This window comes from Bombus affinis, chromosome 2, assembly GCF_024516045.1.
Source record: "Bombus affinis isolate iyBomAffi1 chromosome 2, iyBomAffi1.2, whole genome shotgun sequence".
NCBI classification, from domain to species: Eukaryota; Metazoa; Arthropoda; class Insecta; order Hymenoptera; family Apidae; genus Bombus; species Bombus affinis.
Window position 1 is genome coordinate 10,942,328 of NC_066345.1, and position 23,008 is coordinate 10,965,335.

Here is a 23,008-nt window from a genome sequence, read left to right on the forward strand (position 1 = left end):
ACTTCTGTAATATTTTCCTCGAGCATGTCGAAGTTTTTTTCGATATTAGTTATATCTTAATATTTCTAGATATATTTGAAAGAAACTTAACTGAAAAGTAAACAAATAGGTGTTTTTTGAACTAAATGAATTCATCGTTGAAAAAGTTAATATCGTCAAGCTGCACGTTTATTATACTCAAAGTAAAATAGAGATCTGCTCAATAATATTTCAATAATAGGACCTGAAACTAACAAATTATGAATAAATAATGAATAAAGTAACAAGATTGGCGATCAAATTATCTTCTGATTTTCCCCAGGCTTCTACTCACTAACAATCTTGTTATAATATCCCTAAAAATACACGTACTCTTAGATTTCTTCGAAAGCAGAAATATTAGTAAAATATAAACATTTTTCGAAGATAAAAAAAATCGTTCAAGAAGAAAACACCCTCTTGTCAGTTCTTTACTCCTCCTTTCCTCTATTTTAGCCATTTATCTGCTCACATATCTCCTATCTATTGATCTATTTTCCAACCGGTGGCTCAGATCCACGCAAAAACAGCGAGATCTGAGTTTAGTGGCGAGTTCCAACGACAGGTCCCAAAATTGATTTCACGGCTGTGCAGCGAGAAACGATCCATGGCCGGGTGTCGTACATCAAATCCGTGAAACGAGCCAATCGAACGGTCTGCAGCATCAAACTCTTATATCATCCAGTACGAATGATAGCGTCGCAATGCGTGCTTCGATTAAAGACCAACCCGACCGTGTTATCGAGTAACGTTTCACGCCGCTTTCTGTCATGTGTAGATGTCAGGAGTCTCGATAATACTCATTAAAGACTTTACGATGCCGAGTCAGATTATTGTGCTTTGATATCGTGCGATTTAACATTTTACGATCTTCATGATGGATTCAGTTTCCAAAGTTTTCGCCTCGTTTATCTCGATGAAGACGATCATTTGGACTATTAAGAGACGAATAACCCAGCGTTTATGCACAGTGTTACTGTATTATATGATACTATATTATGCATTTTTATGGTACTATTACTAAAAAGGACACGGAGGGGAAACGTAAGAAGTATTAAAAATTAGGAGAATTTTTGATTCTTCTAGAATAATATTCTGTTTAAATTGTATTAGAATTGGAGTTAATTATATTACATTTTAATAGGAGTTATTTACATCATATCGTTATTTGAAAAGGTAATTCCCAACATTTTGTTTACGCTTATTATTGTACTCCAAGAAGAAGTGTGACATCAGTGCAATTCTTTTAGAATCAAAGGCCTTTAGAAGAAATCATAAATATATATGTCTTTCGATTCTTCATGTTCAACACCCAATGAAGTCCAACTACTTCAAACTCTTCCAAACTACATGACTGATGTCTCGATAACATTCGTGCTGTGAATAACCAACATTACAAATCTTCGATAAATTCCAAACTCCAAACTAAAATATTTAAAAAACCCACCTTTTTCCCCATCTGTTAGTACAATGGTATTTAATTCTTCGGAAGTAGACAGGTTCAGAGAGATCTCGATGGGAAACACTTAGAAACGAGCGACTCGTATCCCGGTTGGTCGTTTGATCTTTCCAGGGGAGGGGTTTGGTGACAATCGCGTCGCGACGCGACTTTTCGACGTGCCCCGTCGGTCGGTGTTCCTTGGGAGGGCAGCAACAGCGGAATTTAAGGTCCAGGAGAGGCTGTGTGTGATCCTTTGATCCATTGTCTCGACGAAGGCGAGGAGAGGTAGCGTTGGAGAGCGAGAGAGCCTCCGGGGAGCGTCGCCGTCGCGCCGGCGGAAAGGCGAATTCTAATTTGACGAATGAGAAAGTTTCAAGGAAGAGCGATGTCTCGAAACTCGCGCCGCTGATGCGCGACAAAGGGCGTCAAAGACGGCAGGCCTGAGCTATTACGATATGTAAAAAAAAAAAGTTGGCAAGAGAGAAGAGGAGAGAGAAAGAAGAGAAGAAAGGAAAATACGCTAACGTTCATCGAAGAGAAATGTCTGTGTGTCGGAGTGAAAGGAAAAGTAGAGAGGAAAGAGAGCTCGTTTTCTCTGTAGTCGAAACTGACTGAAGCAACGGGGAAGAAATTCAAAGGGATTCTTGAAAAAGTTGCTTCGAGTTTTGCGGTGATCGATGCACGATGTGGAAGTTCTCTCTTTCCCTTCGAGCGGTTCCAAAACGATGGAAACAAAAGGAGCGTTGTTCGAACGTGAAACGAAAGCCTGATCAAGATTCTTTTTTCCCTCGCTCTTCTTCTTTTGGTCTTCTTTGCATTTAAGGAAACAAGTAATTGCTTTTCTATTTTAGACTTCTCGTGGACTGAACATTTCGAGATTTTGCAATAGCAGAAAATATTTTGTTCGACTCAGTGAATTAGGAAGTTCGAGAAAGCGATGATGTTACAAATACTGTTTTTTAAATTTATCATAGAATTTATTCATATCATCTTCTTGCAACGAGTAAAGCTACGAAATTAAATATTTGTTTCCCTCAGGATTGGATATTAATGATCAGTTAATGATCTGTTTGATTTCTGAGAAATTCGATTGTTTTTTCGTTTTAAGATGTTCATGATCATGAACATGTCGAGGCTTTGAAATTACAAAGTGGCCAGTTATGCACGAAATTTCATATGTGATCACATTTATCGAGAATTATCGGTTAATCGCGTTCGATGTTATCGCAATTAGATGGAAAGCTTTTAATTTCATGGGCACTTGGGTCCGTTGAAAGAGCAGATTTTATAGCCGGGGCTTGCTTTCATCCGAAACTCCAGCGATATTATATTGCCTTAATTGTGTACAGATGATCGATATTAACGTGGCTAAACATCGAATCCCGCTGCTTTAAACGTAATCGCTTTTATCCAAAATTACAATATCGAATTTTCAAACTTTGCCAGATAATCGTGTCTCGTCCCAGTCTCGTCGCACAAAGCGTCCAAGTTTTGCTGGTCGATCGGTTATATACCTTCGATGTTTCCACACCCGTCCTTTCGACTCTATGTATAATTGCTCTCCAATTTCGAACGTACAAATTCCTTTGAATGTAATATTTCATATTGTATTCACGCATTTACATTATACAGGATTTCAAGAAATAATTAACAAGTAAAATTATTAATAAATTTCACTGAGAATATTATTCATAATAATGGAAGAAAATTGTTAACCTGTAATATCGTACTTACTCTATATACGTTCCTATTGACATCATTCTGACGAATTATAGACTCCAGATATGAAAATAAATAAAGGTAGCATACAAATAGTTGAAACGTATGAGCTTATTAACATAGCTCTTGTTTCAAACAAGTTCAGATCTGATGTGAAGTAATCTTGATCTATCGTGATAGAAAATTGCTAGGAACCTAGAAATAAAAAAACTGGGATTGATTCCATTTGTTCCTTCGCGTTCGTAAAAATACAAATTTGCATAAATATACATACTCACTTATCTTGACTTATCTACACTTCTATAATTAACCTCTAGTGAACGTAACATTTTAAACACGTTGCCATGCGATTACAGTGAGAACGTGAGGGTTGAGTGCGCCAGGAAAAAAATGAGTCGCTGTTGGTAGCACGCGGGTAGAAAGACAGCGGCTGGAAGGAATAATTACCCGAGATTTTTCTCCGTTCTCGGTGAAACATTACGAAATCAGCTTTTCGACGGGGTTGCACGCAAGAGGTACGAAGTGCGAACGAGTCCAGGCGGCAAGGCGCCGTCTCAACGAGCGACTAACGACAGCCACTTTGCGACGCCCACGCCTGGTGCACGCTGTTCGAACGGTTATTAATTACGAGGCAGCGAGTTTTCGTGTTCTTCTCCGCCCTCGTGTTGCTCAGTGTCGTGTTCCCTTGGTCGTTCGGCGACGACGACGACGACAACGACGATGGTGCCGTTTTCGAGCAGCACCTCCGTCATTCTCTTGTCTTACACCGTGAAACGTTGCCCTGTTTTACGTTCTTTTTATTTTCCTCTGTTGTTCTCTCATCGACGTCGTAATAGCTCGATGTAGCTTCCAGCACAGTCTTTGACGTACTTTATTATCTGCCTCTAGATGCTTGAATTTACAGTTAGAATTATGAGGAGTAGGAGGTTCGCTTTATGTATGTATCTTTAAAGTACAATTGAATAATAAGCATATATAGTAGAATAACCAGATAGAAGATGAATAATGCAGATTTAGAATCAATCTCATTTCGCTATAACGTTCTTCGATTTTAACCGATACCGAACACAATACAATTTTCTATACTATCAGAGAAACGAGAACTCTGTAATGGTAAAGCAACCCCCTTTCCGTACATCGTTACGCAGAAAAGCTCTACCATCCTCAAAACGAAATTCAATCCGCTTCATCGCGATTGAGATCGAAACGATCAGAATCTCGTTCCCTGCCCCATTTACCATCTTTCCTGATTTTCATACAACCATAAACAATGTGAACATCCTCGTCGCGATAGTAAAGCGAAAGAGAAACGCGGAATGCGAAAACGTCAGAAACGAGGTGCCGGAGAGTGTCGCATGAGTCGAACAGTTTCCAATAACATTTTGCCCGCGCTGCTCGTGTTTCTTCCGTTTCGATCTTCCACGGATACTTGGATCGAGCTCTTTGAAAAGGGCGACGCAGGACGAATCTCGTTCTTTCCTTCTCGAAGACAACGAAACACAGCGGGACCCGGGAAGGCCACAAATTGGACGAGACCAAGGACCAACGTAAGCGGCTTCCTCGACGACGAGGACCGGAAGAAAGGCGGCGGACGGGATTTCCGAGGTCGGGCAATTTCGCGACTCCCAGAAGATCGAGACCTCCAGATACTTCGATCGGATCGATGCCAATCGGCGAGGCATCGATGCCCGTCCGCCCGTAAAATTGATTCCGCTTCCATCGTCTCCCCAGGGTCGGTCGCGAGACGTAAAATCTCGTGGGAACCGAAAGGTGATTCCTTGCCTTCCCGTTCTTCCTTTTTCCTCTCTTGACTTTCTTCCATTCTTCTCAACGTCGATTTGTCTTCTTACTCTTCTTCCCCCTGTTGTTCTCCTTCTCATTGCTCCGACTGATTCCTACAACGGACACAGGACACTTTTCTGTCCTCTCACGTTTTTTTTCTCATGTTTTATTTCTTCTCGTGTCCTTCTCTCTCCTCCCACCCTCTTTGTCTTACGATATTTCTTAGTCTATCTGTTTCTTATTTGCCTCGGCTTTCTTCGCGGGTCTACGTCCGTTTTGAGGTTTTGTTTGCTTTCCCGAAAGCAAGCCGCAGTTTGTAGCCCCGGTTCGTCAGTCTCGATAAGATTCGTCGCAAAGGGACGACCGCGACCCTCCGGCTGCCATTTTAGAAACGATAAGTTGTTACGCGGGATGACCGGCTATTTGCTTTTCCCTCGCTCCCATCGCTCACCTCACTTCGAGTTTGCTGAGACAATATAGCTACGTTGAGAACGTTTGTCTCGTTTCGAACACCATGACACCGTATCGATGATTCGAGGTACACCTACCTGGTTCAAACACAGTCGAGGACGCTTTCAGTCGCGTTACTTCGAATTTTGTTTGTTCTTTATAACGAGTATCCCGGGGTATTATTTGCCGTGCGAGATAAAATTGTTTAGTACATCTGTTTGTGGAATTATTTAGAGATCGGTGTATATTAATGTTCTTTGCAATTCTTATTTTGTATACTTAGTGTGGTAAATTTAACAGAATTGGAGTTTAGGATTTACAATAATTTTCTAAAGCGATTTTATGATATTCAATTATAGATGATTGGTTTACGCGAAGGGTGAAACATTTCTATTGTTAGATGTTTCACTTTTAGAAAACCGACGATATTGACGAGCAAGGAAGCGTAAAGAGGAGCATAGATTATCAAGCCAGAAATTAAGAATCAGCTGCTGAAATGGCTGGTGACGTGGTTAAAAGAACGCGTTAAACGAGCGTGGAAATATCCATAAAGCCTGATTTTTCTTGCTTTTAACGCGCGAGGTGTCCGCTCGAATAGATTTCTCTGTTGGACTCAGTGGAAGCAAATTGGATTGTGCACGCGTCGAATCGGTCGTATCTCAAGAATACGATTCTCTAATGATGCTTTATGCGGGCTGCGTGTGCTTCGGTGGAATTTTCAATTGGAAAATGTATTACGCCGGAATTTGCGAGCTGTTGCGAACGCGCTGGTTATGCGTCGATAAAGAAACATTATTCGTCTCGAATGGCGCCACTTTCTCGTCGTTGATTTCGAGTTATTTCACTTGTTGAAGTGTGTACGACCTTATAAAGATGAGTGCAAGCTTCAGAGACGAGATAAAAGCAAGCATTATCGTTAAAATAATTTATTGGGTAAAAAGCTATCTTTGATTTATGAATATTACAACAATTTCCTTTGTTCTGTTCCAAGTTAGTCGTATTTTACTTTACGTTCCTGACGAGTAATTAACTTTAACGAGTAACAATCTCTCTTAGAAAAAAAAGTCAATTATCGCTTGTTAACTTTCGAGAAATCATCCCTAGGGAGTTCACTTTTAATGACTGCAAATACAATTTATTAAAATATTTACAAAGAAGAATTGTAGCTAGAGACGAAGTGGGCTATATGTCGATTTTTAAATATTTATCGAAAACAAGAGCAACCGCCTCACGAGTTACAATTGTCACGCCCTATCACCCTCAAACGGATCGTTGCTTTCAAAAAACGAGCATTCGATCGTGTCGTGAGTCTTTATTTGTTTCGTTGAGTCTTCGCTTGTTCCGTCGAGTTTTTTTCTTTCCGAACGGTTCCTATGGAATACCGTGACAACACTATGGAGACCGCAAACGTGACGCTGGAGCAAAACAAGAGCGACTTTCTAGCTTCTTCGATCGTTACTTTCGCGTATACAGTTGAGAAACATCCGGATTTGCATTGAAAGAAATTCTTCCTAAAAAGAGCGTATATATTTTATACATGACACAATATACGAAATGTATTACAATATTCCATATTATACATTTTTCGTTGGCAGACACACGACTAATTTGCAATTTTATTGCAATACTCTTACGAATCATCGAGATGCATAATTTTAAATTTCATACATCATTTATATTTTAAAACACACTCTCATTATGAACACCACACAATTTTCTCATGCTAATTTTGAGGTGCCGCCGTCTCGTCACTCAGTCGCCAATAAAAGTTGGATAATCAACGCTTCGATCCCTGCACGACGCATCATTAAAAAGAGAAAGGACTGAAATTTGCAACATCCACTCCCTCGACTTTTGGTCGAGAACTGGTCAGTTCACCCCGGCGGTTCGTCCCGTGGCAAAAAAAGAGCTGTCCTGCATAAATAGGGGGGGGGGGTTGGTTTGGAAACGCAGACCTTGTGAAAACTGAAAAAAAAAAGAGAGAAATAGAGGAACGAGTTGAGAGGGGCGAATGGTCGGCTCGAAAGCAGTGCGAGCAAAGTTTCGCCGTGGCTAATTCGATCGGAAAAATTCCGTGGGGGTTCGAGGGAGCAGAACCTGGAGGGGATGGTCGGTGCCGCGTGAAACTTTTATTTTTCGTCGGGCCGATTCGGACGCTCGTCCATTTATATGATTAAATTCCACCTGATACGCTCCCGTTTCCGTCCAAAACTTTACAGACTACCTGAGAAACGATGAGAAGGGAAAAAGAGGGGGAACAAAAGACGCCAGTGATGGTCCATTGTGTGGCGTATTCTTCATGATCCCTCGCTATCGAGATCTGCGACGCGTTTCGAGGCGATGTTAACGATCGAGATGTTATAAAATGCTCTTCGAGCAGTGCGACATGTGTAACTTTCGCTTCTGACCAAGTGCTGAACGTCTTTTTGCGTTCGGTGTGTCGAGTAGTCGTACACGGGGTGGTTATTGAGAAAATTCTGCTTGCTGTTAAGAAATAAATACTTTTTTCTTTGAAAAAGTTATTTAAAGTGACACGTGTATAAAGAGATTCTGTTTTTTGGAGGATCGTATTTGTGTATTATTTGTTTGTTCTATTATATTTGTAATTCCCAATAGGTGTAATTGGGTTGTAAGCGATCTATAAGAGTAAGTTTCTTAATATTTGAACATGTTCTTTTATTTACTCTTGTTTATAATGTAATGCAATCACAACGTAGTTTATGATACGTCATTAGTGTTTCATGTGATAAAGATCATTAAATGCAAATGCAAATGATAGAATATAAATTAAAATTAAATATCTTGAAATTAAATCAAAGTATTGTGGTTATCAAACAATCACTGAAGGGTTAAATTATAGAGTATAATGGATGCTATAATTCCTTTAATGTCTAGAATATAGTTTCATACTGAATAACCAAACGATCCAACGTTACCAACTGCTCAAGCGGAAGCCAAGATGGTCATAAAACTTTAGGCGATAAGTTCTCTTGGCCGGAACATTGTGTTTCGGAAAAGGAAAGTTTACGGTGTATATAATGTAGAAGTGGTTTCCGCTAGTTCGATAAATATTGTATTTACTCGGTGTCGCTGTACATTTGAAAGTTTCACCACACAATCACAGCCAGAGAGAAAGAGAGAGGTAGAGTTATGAACCGATTACTTTTGCAGGGTAACAGTTGATAGTTTTCCCGGCACAGTGCCGCGAAAGTTTATCGTGTGCCCTCTCGGTTGCTTGTATTTTTCGATCTTGATACGGTTAAATAATAACACTGCTCGGAGTACAGCGCTGCCCAAAACGCGCCACAGCAAAACCTTTGCTCGCGCTTAGTCGATTTAATTGGTCGCGAGCACGGAGGTTACGCTTAAACCAGAAAAATATGGCGAGGCAGTAGGGAAAAGGTCGACTGAATTTTACGATTCGATATCCCAAACGAAACTCGCAACCCCTGAAAAATTAATATTTCATTCCCTATCGCGTCGTAAAATTTCTACATTTTACCTCGTTCAACGTATAAAACTCACAATATCCCGCTATTTTTCTATAAAGAAAACCGAGCCAGTGTGTTCAACATCCTTTATTCCGTGATTTATTGCGGAACAAACTTCCCCCTGGTTAACTCCACTCAAAAAAAGAAAGCAGAGAAAAATTGTCGCTCGTTAAACGCACAATCAACCCTCGAAAATACGAAATACGAGGCACGTCAAAAAACGATGCTCGCGCGTTGCTAAATAGGTCATTACAGCCCCCGGGGACATAAAGTGACGCAGCGGTACATCAAACCGCGCGACAGAACGGGGTGGGGTGGTGGGTTGCGAGAGGGTAGCGCGGCACGTCCAGCGCAAGGCACGTTATATTTTCTTACGAGTGCACTCGCCTGTTGCGGTTTCCCGGGGCGTCCGCATCAGTAACGAGCTGCGTTATGGTCACCGGCCCCGTGAAACGAAGCTTTTGACGTAATTCACCGTCAAGAGGCCACTTTGCCATCGGCTGTGCCACCGTTAAGTTCGACCAGACCACGAGGGTTGCGGTGGTGGTCGCTGCATCTGCCCGCCCAGTGGTTGAAGAGAGACGAGATCAACAGACGGAATATCCACGGAAGAGAAACTACCGATGCAAACGCAAGGTGAGAAAAGAAGATGAGAAGAGAGAGTGGAAGATCGTGGAAAAAGATAACATCGTTGACGACCGAGAAAAGCAGAACGATGGAACACAGGGGGATGAACGATTCTACCGCAGGTTTTAGCATATCGTTACTTGGGTACTTGAGTACGGCTGCGTTTAACGACCGGCATCGCGGCGCCCCTCGTGCCAGCCGACAAAAAGCCTGCAACGACGCGGACCAGGGACGCGGAAGAGTGCTCGCGACGTCTCAATTGACTCGCTAACGGCTGATTTATAGAGCGATTCGCCGGCAGTCCGCCTCGAGTACCATGGCACACGCCGCGACGATTGTGTCGCGCTAGCGACGCGAATGGACCGGGCACGGGAAGTCGAACCGACACGGATTTATGGCAGGATACTGAGATTTTAAAGGAGTATTGGATTCCAAACTGGAGAATCCTTATGTGGAATCATACGCAGCGGTGTTGGGTTTTGCTTGGGAAATATTGCAACTCGATGCCAGAAACAATCATGGAATAGTGTGAGCAAACAGAGAAGAGATATTCCCCCTTCTTTAATTTTCTGTAGTTATGTAGAAATTTTAATTTACCTACTATTTCTAGAGTAAACCTTTAAACCACAATTCCATGCGATATTATCTTGAAAGTTCGTTCCGATCTTCAAGGAATTTGGTCGACACGAAAGATCATATTGAAAAGTTTTTCGCCGAAAAACCTGAGAGGTTCTGGGAGGATGGAATATTCAAGTTGTGTGAAGAATGGAGGAAGGTTGTGGAACAGAATATCACCTATATAACTTAATAAACGTACATAGAATCGAAATGTAAATCGGAACGAACTTTCCGGGCGACCCGATATAAATTCAGGAAACAATTTAATAATACAAAGAAACTAAAGAATATAAGACTCGCTCATAATTTTATACAAAAATCCCTTCATATCTATAGTTATTTTACGGACCATATAGATATTCATTATTCATCCACCTGCCACGGTTGATTTTTTCAATAGGTTACACGATAACTCACTCAATCTTTTTCTGTCGTATAACAATAATGAAACTTTAATGTTCTTTATACAACACATACGATGTAAAAATGTACTATCGTAAACGCTCAAACGCTTTCATGAATCAGCGTAGACAGTCAAGGACGATCGGAATGGTTAGGGAAAGAGAACAAAATTCCTCTTTTTCCCGGAGCGAATTAGACGACCGCGTCGTAAACCGAGTTTTTGCGAGGCGCGCGTCTTCCACGAGGAATTACGAGCAAGCTTAGTTCAATATTGACCCGGGCAAACGTGTGGCGAATATTATTACACCATCTGCATAATTTCTGTATTCAGTCGGTACTCTCTGAAACGCGTCTGTAATTACTTCGGTTGCCGCGAGCTCGTGGCCGTCGTGGAGGGTGCCGATGCTCGCAAGCCACCGTTCGAACGAGGGATGGCGGTGCTTCCGTTGCTAGTGAAAAGCGCCACGCTGACGAACGGACCATGCGCGTTATGTAAATGCTGTATACGAGATAATTGAACGATCGTGCCCATCCGAAACGACGATTTTCTCGTCGGTTTCGAAGCCAGGTCGTGGTTTACCGAACATCACGTGGCGGAATTGCCGCTTGCGATTCCATTTCTACTGGCGGAAGGCTGTGTCAGATCTTCCTTTTGTACACCAACTTGCCACTATACACTGTGCAGCTAGAATTTCCCGCGTTTACCGGAGGACATTTTGGTTTAACATCCCCTAGATCTATGGGGGTGGCTTGTTTTGGGATACTGACAAGCAATCGGCTACGATGCTGTTTTGACGCGCGTAAACCTTCTCCAATGATTTGGAAATTAGTGGTAAACAAAAGGATGCTGGGATGTTGGGCGATGTTCAGTTTTGGGGTGGTAAGGAGGAATGTTTAAATCGACGGTAAAATAATTAAACAAAGTTTTATATTTCTGGAGACAAAATTATAAATTTATGGAAATATGTGATTCGTTTGATGAAAGATCGAATCGAAATTATGCATATCAGTAATGAAATTAAGAAATGAGCAAAGATTAATCAGTTTGGTTTGTAAGAGGGCTGATATATAAATCAAAAAATTGAATAGGTCTTTTCGTTTGTTCTGTTTTAATAGAAGCATAATTCGAAGAATGGTTGGCGGCAGTTACGCGTAGGCCGAAATTAACTCTGCATCCGCACGCAACTTCCTCCCGCGGCGGATTTACGCGGCGGGCGATGCTCACTCAATGGACGGAGGAGGAACGTTCACCGTTACAATGGAGATCGTGAACATTTTAATTCATGAACCGATGAATTAATCATTACTTGCAAATGTACTCTGTCTGGAATCTCGATTAAGGCCTTGGAGCTATTCTTGCCCCGGCTGCAGTTTGTCATACCTTCTCGCCCGCCATCCGGGACGCCCGATAATAAATTATAATAAATTTGGCGACGCGATTACGCGACAATTGACGCTTCTCACGGATTAATCGCACGTCGAATGTCCTGTCTGAGGCCATTGAATAAAACCGACATATTTATCAGCCACGTAATCGAGTTCAAGAATTCCAATAAACTGGAGAATATCGCTAAACCCTCTGATTCCGTTTCCATACGTTTCCAAATCAAAAAACCATCTCCTCGTTCCACCGAGTTCCATCGAATAAATCGAATTCCCGTCAACGTTGTTCACCGGAGTCCAGTCCATAACAAAAAAGAATTTGCATCCGAATGGGACGCGTTCCCTCTCTATGCACATACGAAATAAAAAAAAGAGAACGAAGCGGGAGGAAAAAAGAATAGAAAAGAGGCGGCGTGCTCCCTTTCTTCTTTACCCTTCGTGGAAATATTACGCGTTTAACACCGACGATCCAAGAATCGTCCCGCCCCCGTTTCACGAATCGTGCGGCCTAGCGCAGAAAAAAGAACCGATTCACTGAAATGTATTGGGGGATCTCCGCGTGCGCTGTGCCACGACGACTTAATCGACGAAGAGAGGTGGTTTCCGTGGTGGCGATCGGTCGCGACGCGGAAAGTACGCTGATTGTGAATCGAGCTGATTGCCCGAGTGCCGGCGGCGTTCAAACATCGTCCACAAAGGCGGTAATACCAGGGCCGGGGCCCGGTGGCGCCCTCCCTAAAACGATTATCCACTCGACGAGCCCTCGCTCGCAGGGGAGGGTTAGCCACCACGTAACGACGTATTGTGAGGACCTCTCTGCTCGGGAAAAGCCTGCAGGGCTTTCCTCTACCTTCCACGCCGGAAAATCCTCCGGGAGTATCCTCTCGAGACCTCTCCGCATTCCCTTTCCACAGCGCTCCTTTCTCGCTTGCTGACTTCTATCCTTCGCTTGACTTGCAACACCCCTACCCCTTTCTTCCACCCACATTCACCCTTGTGCCTCCTTGACAGAGTCGCCGGATACCGAGGACTCTATCAACACTACGGTTCCAAGAGATCTACGAGCCGATTCGACGATTCTATGTCACCCACGGATACTCTCGAGGACACTTCACCAAGGTTAAAGGATTACGCTGTGCGACTACAGCCTCGCGAAACCCTGGGATTAATATCGGTTTGATTCTGCTGATTCTTTCTATTCCGGGGAGATTAAAAATGGAGGGAGGATACGCAGCTTTCTTCTGGTCCCTTCTGAGAGCCTGCTGCAGACTCTTTACCGACAAGTTTCTATTTCCCTTTCTCCCTGCGTTTTGTTTGACGAAAGGTTGTATTAAGTTTTAAGAACCTTTTTCACTGAAGTTCCGCTTTCTTTGTGCTTTGGTGGAGGATTGTGTTGCACGTTATGATAAACCTTTCTTTTTAACACGGTTTTTTTAATAAACATTACGGTTCACAAGATTGGTTCGTGACAATCAAATGTCTCTTGTACTTTTGCTTGTACGTTTAACATCCGATGATTTTATCGACTGGAAGCCTTTTACGAGGCTTCTGTTATATGTGTCTCACATATGCTCACAATCATTCATTCATGGTTGTGTTTCGTGGAAGTACTAGATTCTGAACTCGCATACAGACTTTTCTTAAACACATGTACTTAATCTCTACACTATTATTGAGGGATGAAAAGAGAGAGAGAGCAGAAGTTACGCGGTTATAAAAAGGCTTGGAAGAAATATTGTACAATGTGACTGAAAAGACTATTTTCTATGACGCTAGAGCGAGAAAATTTAGAACGAAGAATCGTTCCAGGTCTCTACCAGCGTAAATAAAATATAGACCGATGTATCGAGAGCGTGTTTCTTCTGCTCCGTTCTTTTTTCTCTCGTTTCTCCACCCCGTTCTGTCCTTTCTGAACGATCGCGTTGCACGATAGACACTTTGTTCCCTTCGATCGTCGCTCGAACCTGCATTTTTCCCCTCCCTATCCTCTCCCAAGCAAGAGGCAGAGGCACGATCCGAGGATATACTTAGACCGGTATCAGCTATAATAAATGAATGACGAGGCAATCGAGTGGTCGGTCATGCAAACGTACGACGTTCTATCCGGGGAAAAGTAACCCTTCCGTCCCGGCGTCTTGCGTGAATTTCACTTCCGTGTCGGCGGTGTGCACGTTCTTCTCTAGTATATCCCTCGATGAACGTGTATCGGCATACCGTGCAGTTCCGGAACGTTGCCCGTGAACCTCACGGTCATCTCGTAAAATCTCCACGAGATCAGGACCGAGTTACGAGCGTGAAATGTCCGTGAAGCGACTACTAAAATCGACGTCGTTACTCTACTGATCGAAGTGTTCGCGATATTTCCAAAAACGTTGCCGTTCCGTTTATCGTCCAAAAATATGCGAGCCGGTCGGAAAATTCCGTCGTTTTGTTCTTTAAAAGCGTAGAAACCAATTTTAATTGAATTTTCTATCAGTTAGTATTCGGTATAATGTTCATCGTTACTTATAATCGTTCTCTATCTATCTGACAATTTATGTATTTCGCTGCTGCATTATAGTATTAGTAAGGTACACAATGTAGACAGAGTAGTTGGTTTATATCTGTGAATTATTCATTACTTTCAATTAGGGTCGAATATTTTTCCCGAAGCAGGTTATATGATTTTTTACAAGTTTTTACACGTTGTGTATTCCAACAATAATAGATGCTATAGATCTCCATAAATTGTTCTTCGTACTTACGGTAATCATAATTTTGTAACCCTCAGACTTCTGCATTATTCATCCACTCCTGTATAATTTTACTTCGATACTTTTTGTCTATTATTTCTTCCTTCCACTCATTAAGTTCATGACTGTCCGACATACTTCATTTATTATACGCTACATTATCGATTTAGTAACAAACCGATACTTTTAAAAAACCACTGAAAAATTCCTACATCACTCTTAAAAAAATACTTCATATTTTCTTTATTCGTTGCTGAACTAATCGTGAAATATTTACTCAACAAAACAAATTTCCATTTAGATTCCTTCTCCTTAATCAAAAAATACGAAATTGCATAAATGTCCATAGTCCATTCATTACCAGGCATCCGGACACTAGTAAGAACAAAAGCAAAACCGCGGAATAATTGCGAGAATCCAGAATCTCCACCCCCACCTTCCACTCCCACAGAGAAAAGAGAGAGAGAGAGAGATAGAGAAGTCTTCGACTTAATGAAGCGTTTCTCGAGGAACAAGACTGTTCTACTCTTCGGACCGTACACGATTGTTAATCGTTCGTCTTCTTGCGTGAATATGCAACACCGTGCTGGTGGTCTCGCGCGTTCACGTGCAAGAACTTTCGCCATGAATAGCTGATGGCTAATAAGTGTCCCAGTGTAACGTTTCGTGGCCGAAACCGCGAACCCCTCTTAGCGGTCGTTGAATTAGTAATATTCGGCGACGCGTATCCTAAACGGGCGTACATCGTCGTCTCGTAACGTGAACTATCACCACCCCCGACGGAGTTCCTTTCCATCCAGTTTTGTCACCGTGCCGCGGAAGAGAACAGCCGGTTTTCTCGAGTTTGCGAAGACAACAGCTGCACGCTCGTTGAAATATTAAGGAGTTTCATATGGGAGGCAGCAGCGCCAACCCTCTAAGAGAGGTATACAATCGATCGAACGCCACGACCAACGTCGTGCTTCCTTCGTTGATCGATAATACATCGTGTCGTCGGTAAATCGATGTATTTGTGCAGCTGTGACTATACTCGCCGCACGAGGCAAAAGTAGAGCGTTCCGTGTAATGCTCGCACTATTTCCGGAAGAACAGAGAGGTATGAGTGACGTTTGAGCTTTTCGCGGAACGTTCTTTAACCTCTTGAGGAAAGTTGCGGATCCAGAGTGCAGAGGGGATGATTGAACCAAAAAGTTATATTGAGTTACATAAGATATTAAAAATGAGTTTTCACCGTTATGTGGTCCATATCGTGATACAGTAGAGTTTGGCTTGGGCGAGAAACGTTTATTGGAATGATATTTTAATCAGAACTGGATTTAACATTAGAGTTACCGATCGAGTAATAACGAGGACAATCATCGAAGTCTTATTAAGTGCATCCAGTTTCCTGAAGCTTTCCAGACTTCGATGCATTATTACACAAATCAAAGAATATATATATATCGAAATCGATAGACCGCGAAAGACCAGACCACTCCAAGATACCAACAGCGGTCGATAAGCCTCTACCCCATTTCCGTGCAAATTGCACCGATCCACGAGCGGTCACGATAAGCGTTCTGAAACTCGAATTACAGCGAAAGCTGCTCGAACCTTCTCACTCCTATTTCATGGTACGATTCTCAGAAAGGAATTACGAAAGCTGATTCGCATGACTACACCTACGTCGAGACGAGTTAAATAACAATCGTGGCGCCCTATCGACGAAACAGGGCCAATAGTTGCTATTCAGCCTCTGGCAAATTTAACGTGGATATCTTGTCGAATTGTTAATGTTTTGACTCCATCCGCGTTACGAAGAGTAGTAAGTCTAACTTATTTCATTTTACGAAGCGCTAAACATGCTACTTTTCGTTAAAAATCATTGTATTTTGTATTCTTTTCGTAGCAAAACGTACAAATGTGCTTTTCTTCGGGAAGAAAGACGAAGTATGATATTCTGAATCACATCTGAGACAAACTTGTATTTTTTCGTAAGACAAATTAAACGTGCTACTTTTCGAAACGCAGGTCGATGCTATCGTTGCTCCTACGATTCGTAGATAGACCGCCACAATGTCTTTAACCTCTCACGCCTTCCAGAACGTGAGTCGCATTATATGGAACTCGATCAGGATTATCCTTGTTTAATGATGGAGCGGATCGTTACACGGTTTGTCATTTGTATTTTCCATGTTCCGTGGACACAATTAACGGGATCCGATTTAAACGAGATCGCCGATATGTGTGCTTAATGACGCGGAACGTCATTAAACAGTATAAAACCGTTTGTTTGCACGTAATCATCGCGCCACGTCTCCTGCCATACCCGATTTCAGTTATTTCGCTGTTGCGATCGTTTTGGCCCCGCCGTTTTCAGTTTCGCTTCGCTCGCACACGTCGGTCGAAGCGTTAATAGATTTTGGTTATTTCATAATTTCCAACTGCGTCATGGGCTAAAATTAGTCGCGCGAAATTACGTAGCACGACCTGGCACCGCTTCGTGGCACCGGTATTAATTTTGGGTACATTGAAATTAGGAAGTTTTATAATTGGATAACTTTATCCCGTTTAAGGAAAAATTAGGAAAATTTAGATGCTATTGTAGAATTGAGAACTCGTATGGACGGTAAATGAATGTTCGTATTAAGCTGTTGATAGCGAGTAAGGGATAATTTAGAGGATACACACGCAGATTTGACATACATAGTAGCCATGTGGAAGTTTGACCGCATCTGAAAAGAATGTGTGTTATCGTATGAGATCTATAAGATATAAGATAGATCTAGACGATACGATTGAGAAGTGAGAAGTTCTGACAATAAGTGAATCGTTGAAGAATTGAAAGAGAGTAGGAGTTCAGAAAGACAATGATTGAGAGAGTCCAATTGTATTAAGCGAGAGTTGTTGTAGGATTGAATTGTTATTGTACTGTTTGATTTTATTATTAGGATGTAACATATGGAATGTCCGGTTCATATTTCACTGGACCCAAAGGGAGATTCGTTTATATACGTAAATATAAAACTACAATTCATATATAAAGCAGAAAATTCTCAACTTTGAAATGACGTACATGAAATTATGCATAAAGATAAACTTGTTAAAAAAAGATTTAGAAAATTGCCTAGAAAATATTATTATTTTATTCATAGGCAATATAGTTGTTATTTCATATTTAATGATTAAAAGTCTTACAACCTAACATTTCTCTAATACGAGCTACCAAGTAAAACTTTGCAAAACCACCCTTCACACTCGCAATCTGAGCGGAAATCAAACGAGATCAGGAAGGGGATTCATTCCGGGTCACTGTACACCCTTCGCAGTGTTTCCACATTCCCGAGGCAAACAGCTTCCCTTTCAGACACGCAACAGCCCTTTCGCGAAACTTGCAGCGTTCGACGTCTCCGTACACCGGAAATGTACTCCACGTTTGAATATTTCAGCCAACTGGCAAGAGGCAAGGCGTAGGCGACGAGGCTTCCTCGAACAAAGCCCGACATTACCGAGTCCTGCGTCCTTTCCAATAAGCAGTCGAACGCTCGTAAGCCTCGAGGCTTCGAGCCCGTTAATAATTCTGGCCGCCTCTTATCTCGATTTAACATGATATATCACATGCTGCGCGTGAAACAAGCACGTGGTAATTTATTTAAACGCGTGCACACGAGCACCTTACCACCCACTCGTGAACGTCTCTCCTCGCGAGGAAGCAGTCGGCGATTTTTCTTCCTTTGTCCGTCTATGGAAGAACTTTTGTCGACGGTGTATTCCTTTCTTACTCGGGCGCGAAATTAGCGATCGTAATTAGTCGCGGCTGTAGAGCGTGGCTAGTAACGGAGCACGGGCTTTCTTCCGTTGTTTTCCGTGTTGTAGCCGCGGGCTGGTACTGCCAGATTGTTTCCCTCGCCTCTATTCTCTTCCGTTGTCCTTCTATTGTCCCTTTTCTTCCTTGTGTCGTCTTCCTCTCCGTCGCTACCCCTTGTGCTCTAGTTCCTTCTTTCTTCTTTTTTCTTTTCAGTTCTCTTGATCCTGATATTTGCAGTGTACGTGGTGTAGATAAACGCTTAGGATAAAATGAATGATAGGGTCGGTATATTTGAGATATTTTTTGTATTTTTAGATTAATTTTGTAGAGGATAATTGAGTGTATATTAAGCGTAGATTAAGTGTATAAACTTGTAGTGAGGTTGAAGATATTAATTTACTTTAAATACTTTTATAGGGTTTAGAAAAATGTATTTGTATAATTTTCTGATGTAACGAAACCATAGCGAAATAGTAGCTCCATTAACGTGGAATATGCAAAGTGCGCGGAGCTTAAAATTTACAGTGCCTGATCCCAAAATGTAAGCGATCATCAGATCGAATTTCAAAATTTAACACACCTGCATTAGTAAGTATCTTAATCTATATATGCTTCCCAAAATTTATAATAAATGACACTACAATTTAGGTTATCGCCAGATTTGACTCCCAAATTTAAATGGTCGTTAAAGTTACTTCAAAATTTAACACACCACGAATTAATAGATAGCTTTTCTAATCTGCATATATCTGCCTTTCAAAATTTGTACCAAATGATTTAAAATTCAGGCTGTCACAATGTCTGACTTCAGAGTTTAGCCTCAAAGTATTAAATATCTCTATTAATCCATACAGATAGTCCAAAATTCACACGGTCGTCGTGTCTGCCCATATTCACTAATTCTACTTCCGAAGTAGAATTAACCTCCTACGCATCAGACCTCCACTTGAATCGCAGTTCTCCAAAAGTCAACACCCCTTTCACAGACAAATCCTTCACTTGGCAACGAGAACGTTGTACAAAGAAGCTCGATGATCCCAAAACGTCATGATCCATGATCACCCTTCCCTCGCATTCCGTTTTTCCCTTATTCCTCCTTTGTCACTCACCCTTCGTTTCTTCCCCAACTATGGATGCTCATTGTACCACCCTATTTTTCTCCTCTCTCCGCCACTTTCTCTTTCTTTTTTCTACCACTTGGACGGGTCGCAGGCGCTCCCGAGGGCGACATGAACCATCGGACAAATTGCTACGTGTGTTTACGTTAAATGGCTTAAGAGGCGGCGTTGAACGCAAAAGCGCGCGATAGCCATCTGCGAGGAAGTACAATCGATGTAAGTCAAGCTTCGACCAGCCAACGCGCACTATTCCCCGTGTACGCGCATTTATCTGGATTAAGACAACTTTGTGTTCGTCTCGAATCACGTGGGGCACCCTCCGTGCGGACACTCGCGCTTTCGTGTGTTTCGCGCGCTCGCTAATCCGACGCGCGAGGGTGGTATTAATCGTGGAAACGACGGGGTGTGATTCTGTGGAGATTGCACCAAGTTGTTCTTGGGGAAGTGTTGTAATGGTTCCAGGAGGGCTGAGAAAGTTATGTGATGTGGAATGTTAATCGTGGAGCTCTTAGTGGAGATAAGTCATTGGGTATTTAGTGAATATGTAGTAGAAATGAATTGATGTCACGGTTATGAAGTTAGGTTGATATTTATTAATGCTCGGAGATTTCCTGGGATTTTATTGTAGTAGGAAATTATGCGTATTGATGATGAATGTTTGTTGCATAAAGTTAATATTTATTAATTGTTACATTAAGAATAAATGTAATTCTCTAGGGCTTTGTCATGGTACTATACAAAATATAATTCGGTGAATTATTTGTTGGGGAATCAGACGTGCTTCGTGATTCATAACATCGATATTTATTAATCGTTTATTATATTGTGGAAAAAGGTTTTAGTTCTTTAAGGTCCTACTAATAGAAATTTGAGTACTTCATTAAACTTAGGCTGGTAGTGTAGGCAAAATGTAATATCCCTGATAATTTTTTATTATATCTTTTCCTTTTAATCCTGTAATCCAGTCGCTAACTTCAAGAACGAATTTTCCTGGAATTAAGTTTGGAAGTCGAGAATATCCTGTATTAAATTGCGGCTCTTTGATAGAATCTCGCCCAAGGGAGCTGCTTTGTTTCAACAGGCCGTATAAAAAGAGTAACGCGATAGAAAATTCGGGAAGAAGTTCTTAAAACAATCTCGTAAAACTTCTGAGAAACAGCGCAATCATAATAGTGCGCTATAAATTCCAACAATGATTATCCTATCTCATTTGCCACTGTGCAACATTCTTGTGTTCTAAACATGAAGTAAATCTCCGCGTTCCGTTGTAATTTACTATGGTCCGGGATTGTTCCATTAAGTAAAAGCAGCGTGATTGCAGCACAGTCCATTAGTACTGTTTCGCGAGAACACCTTGACGTTGATCCACGCTACCAACTGTATTCTGTTCGAATTGCGAAACTGATTTCTCTGTCGTAACTCGAAGAATTTGTACCAGGTATTCAACTACATACTACTTTATGTCAGAGGAATCCGTGTACCCTATACTATATTGATTGAATTTATTAATTATATTCTAACAAAATTGCAAAATTGATCTTTCTGCAGTAATTAGTAGATTTTGTGCTAATATATACAGACACACGTAGAGGGGACCGGTACAGTTCGTATACGTTGGTTCATGCTCCTATCTATCTCTTTTCTTATAATTCAAAAAATGTCTATCAACTAGCAATTTCCTTGAAGTAATCCGCAAAACCAGCTTTTCTATTGTATTATTGATTCGAAGAATTTCTATAGCCTTCCATTTCATCGAAAGAATCGATGCAACCTTACGTTAATCCACTCTGCCAACAGTATTCCATTGAAATTACGAAACCGATTTCCCTATCGTAACTCGAAGAATCCCTACCAGCTATCCAATCATCATTTCACTTTCAAAGAATCTTTTCAACCTGTATGATGAGTAACCTGAGCCGATATTCTGTTGAACGATCACGGTGAAGCATCGACAAAAGTTAATCCAGCGGACAAGACGGAACGGAAACAGATCCCCTCGAAGCGATTTATTTACACCAAGCCAGGTATCGGTTTCTTAGACGCGTAACCAACCGATTCGGAAGCTAGTTTACCGTTACATGCCGCCCTCCCTTCGAGGAACACGTCACGAGCATCAACAACGCCTCTAACGTCGTTTCCGTGGTTGGATCCGATTTCACGTTCGAGCGGATCGCCGATGATCGACCGTCGGAAATCCCATACGTTCCCGCGAGGATCCTCTTCGACGACGATCGACTCGTTCGCCAACCGCCTTCGTGCAACCCGACCGTCCTCTTCGATGACACTCATTCGATCCTTACCGGCCCTGATCAGCTGCCACACGAAGCCGCAGTAACAATGACCGCGCACAACATTATTTTACCGACAAATGGGTGGAAAATTGGATCCTCGCAATGTGTCAAGATCACGTTGCTAACTTCAATAAAGTTTATGCCAGTTTTGGATAGTAAAAATTATCGGTGGAATGTTATTTTCTCTGAAGATGTTGTATGTACAACACATATATATGAACTTGTATAATCTGTGAATTCATTTTTACAATTAATGTTTGGTCAATCTTAAAAGAAAAGTAACTATTCTAATTCTAAGTAATTAAAATAATAAGTAATTCTAAGAGGGAAAAGTTAACACTTTCTGAAAACGAATTCAACAAATTAAGCTTTAAGATCTACCTAAATCACTGATTTGATACACACTATCCCAAATACAACTTCACAAATCTCTCACAACCTTTCAATGCCTCCTCGTTCCATGCTAAGTATCATTCTTATGTCGACTTCATTTCTTTCCAGCTAGAATTTCCACTTCGCCTTTTCCATTTCTACGGAAATGTCGTCCGCGTAACAGACTCATTTGACCTGGAATTACCCACCTTCTACATTCTAAGTAACAAGCTCTAAAACCTTCTCAAATCCTCAATACCGAGCACCAATTTCCCAATACACATCTTCACAAACCTCTCACAACCTCTCAAAACCTCTTCAAACTCGACGAAACATCCTGGACGCGTCATCTTCATTACTTTCGAAATCAAATCTCCATCTCACCCCTTCCATCTTCACTGGAACTTTGCCCGCGAAACCAACGACCACGACTCGCTGGTACGTTAGTCGACGACTCCTCGACTTTGAATTGCTCACACCCCCTGTGACCATCGAAAGAAAATAACCGATAAATAAAAAGGATCGAGCGAGAGGTGGCCGGCGCACGCAAAAGAGCGAGCACGCGTCTGATTTCGCCGCGACGGATGGTGGTTCGGCATTCGCGGAAGAAGGCGCAGCCTCCGGCATACTCTCCGGAGCACTACCACCTCCGCGTCTCCGGTAGTGGCAGCGGCGTCGCCACCACTACCCCCGACGACAAGGGGATGAAGAAGAGCGACGCTATCGAAGCGAGACGTGTATATATGTATATATATAGAGGTGCGCGCACGTCGGCAA

At 41.9% G+C, this 23,008-nt stretch overlaps 1 long non-coding RNA gene across 1 annotated transcript; it reads right to left on the reverse strand.

Moving 5' to 3' along the window:
* Nucleotides 1-592: 592 nt before the first annotated feature.
* Nucleotides 593-22,994, reverse strand: LOC126928987 (uncharacterized). Its single transcript, XR_007717033.1, has 6 exons — nt 22,526-22,994; nt 22,299-22,426; nt 21,869-22,089; nt 3,457-3,608; nt 3,194-3,373; nt 593-3,043 (listed from the first exon to the last, which is right to left on the reverse strand). It is a non-coding gene; the product is annotated as an uncharacterized LOC126928987 (long non-coding RNA).
* Between the last annotated feature and the right edge of the window lie 14 nt (nt 22,995-23,008).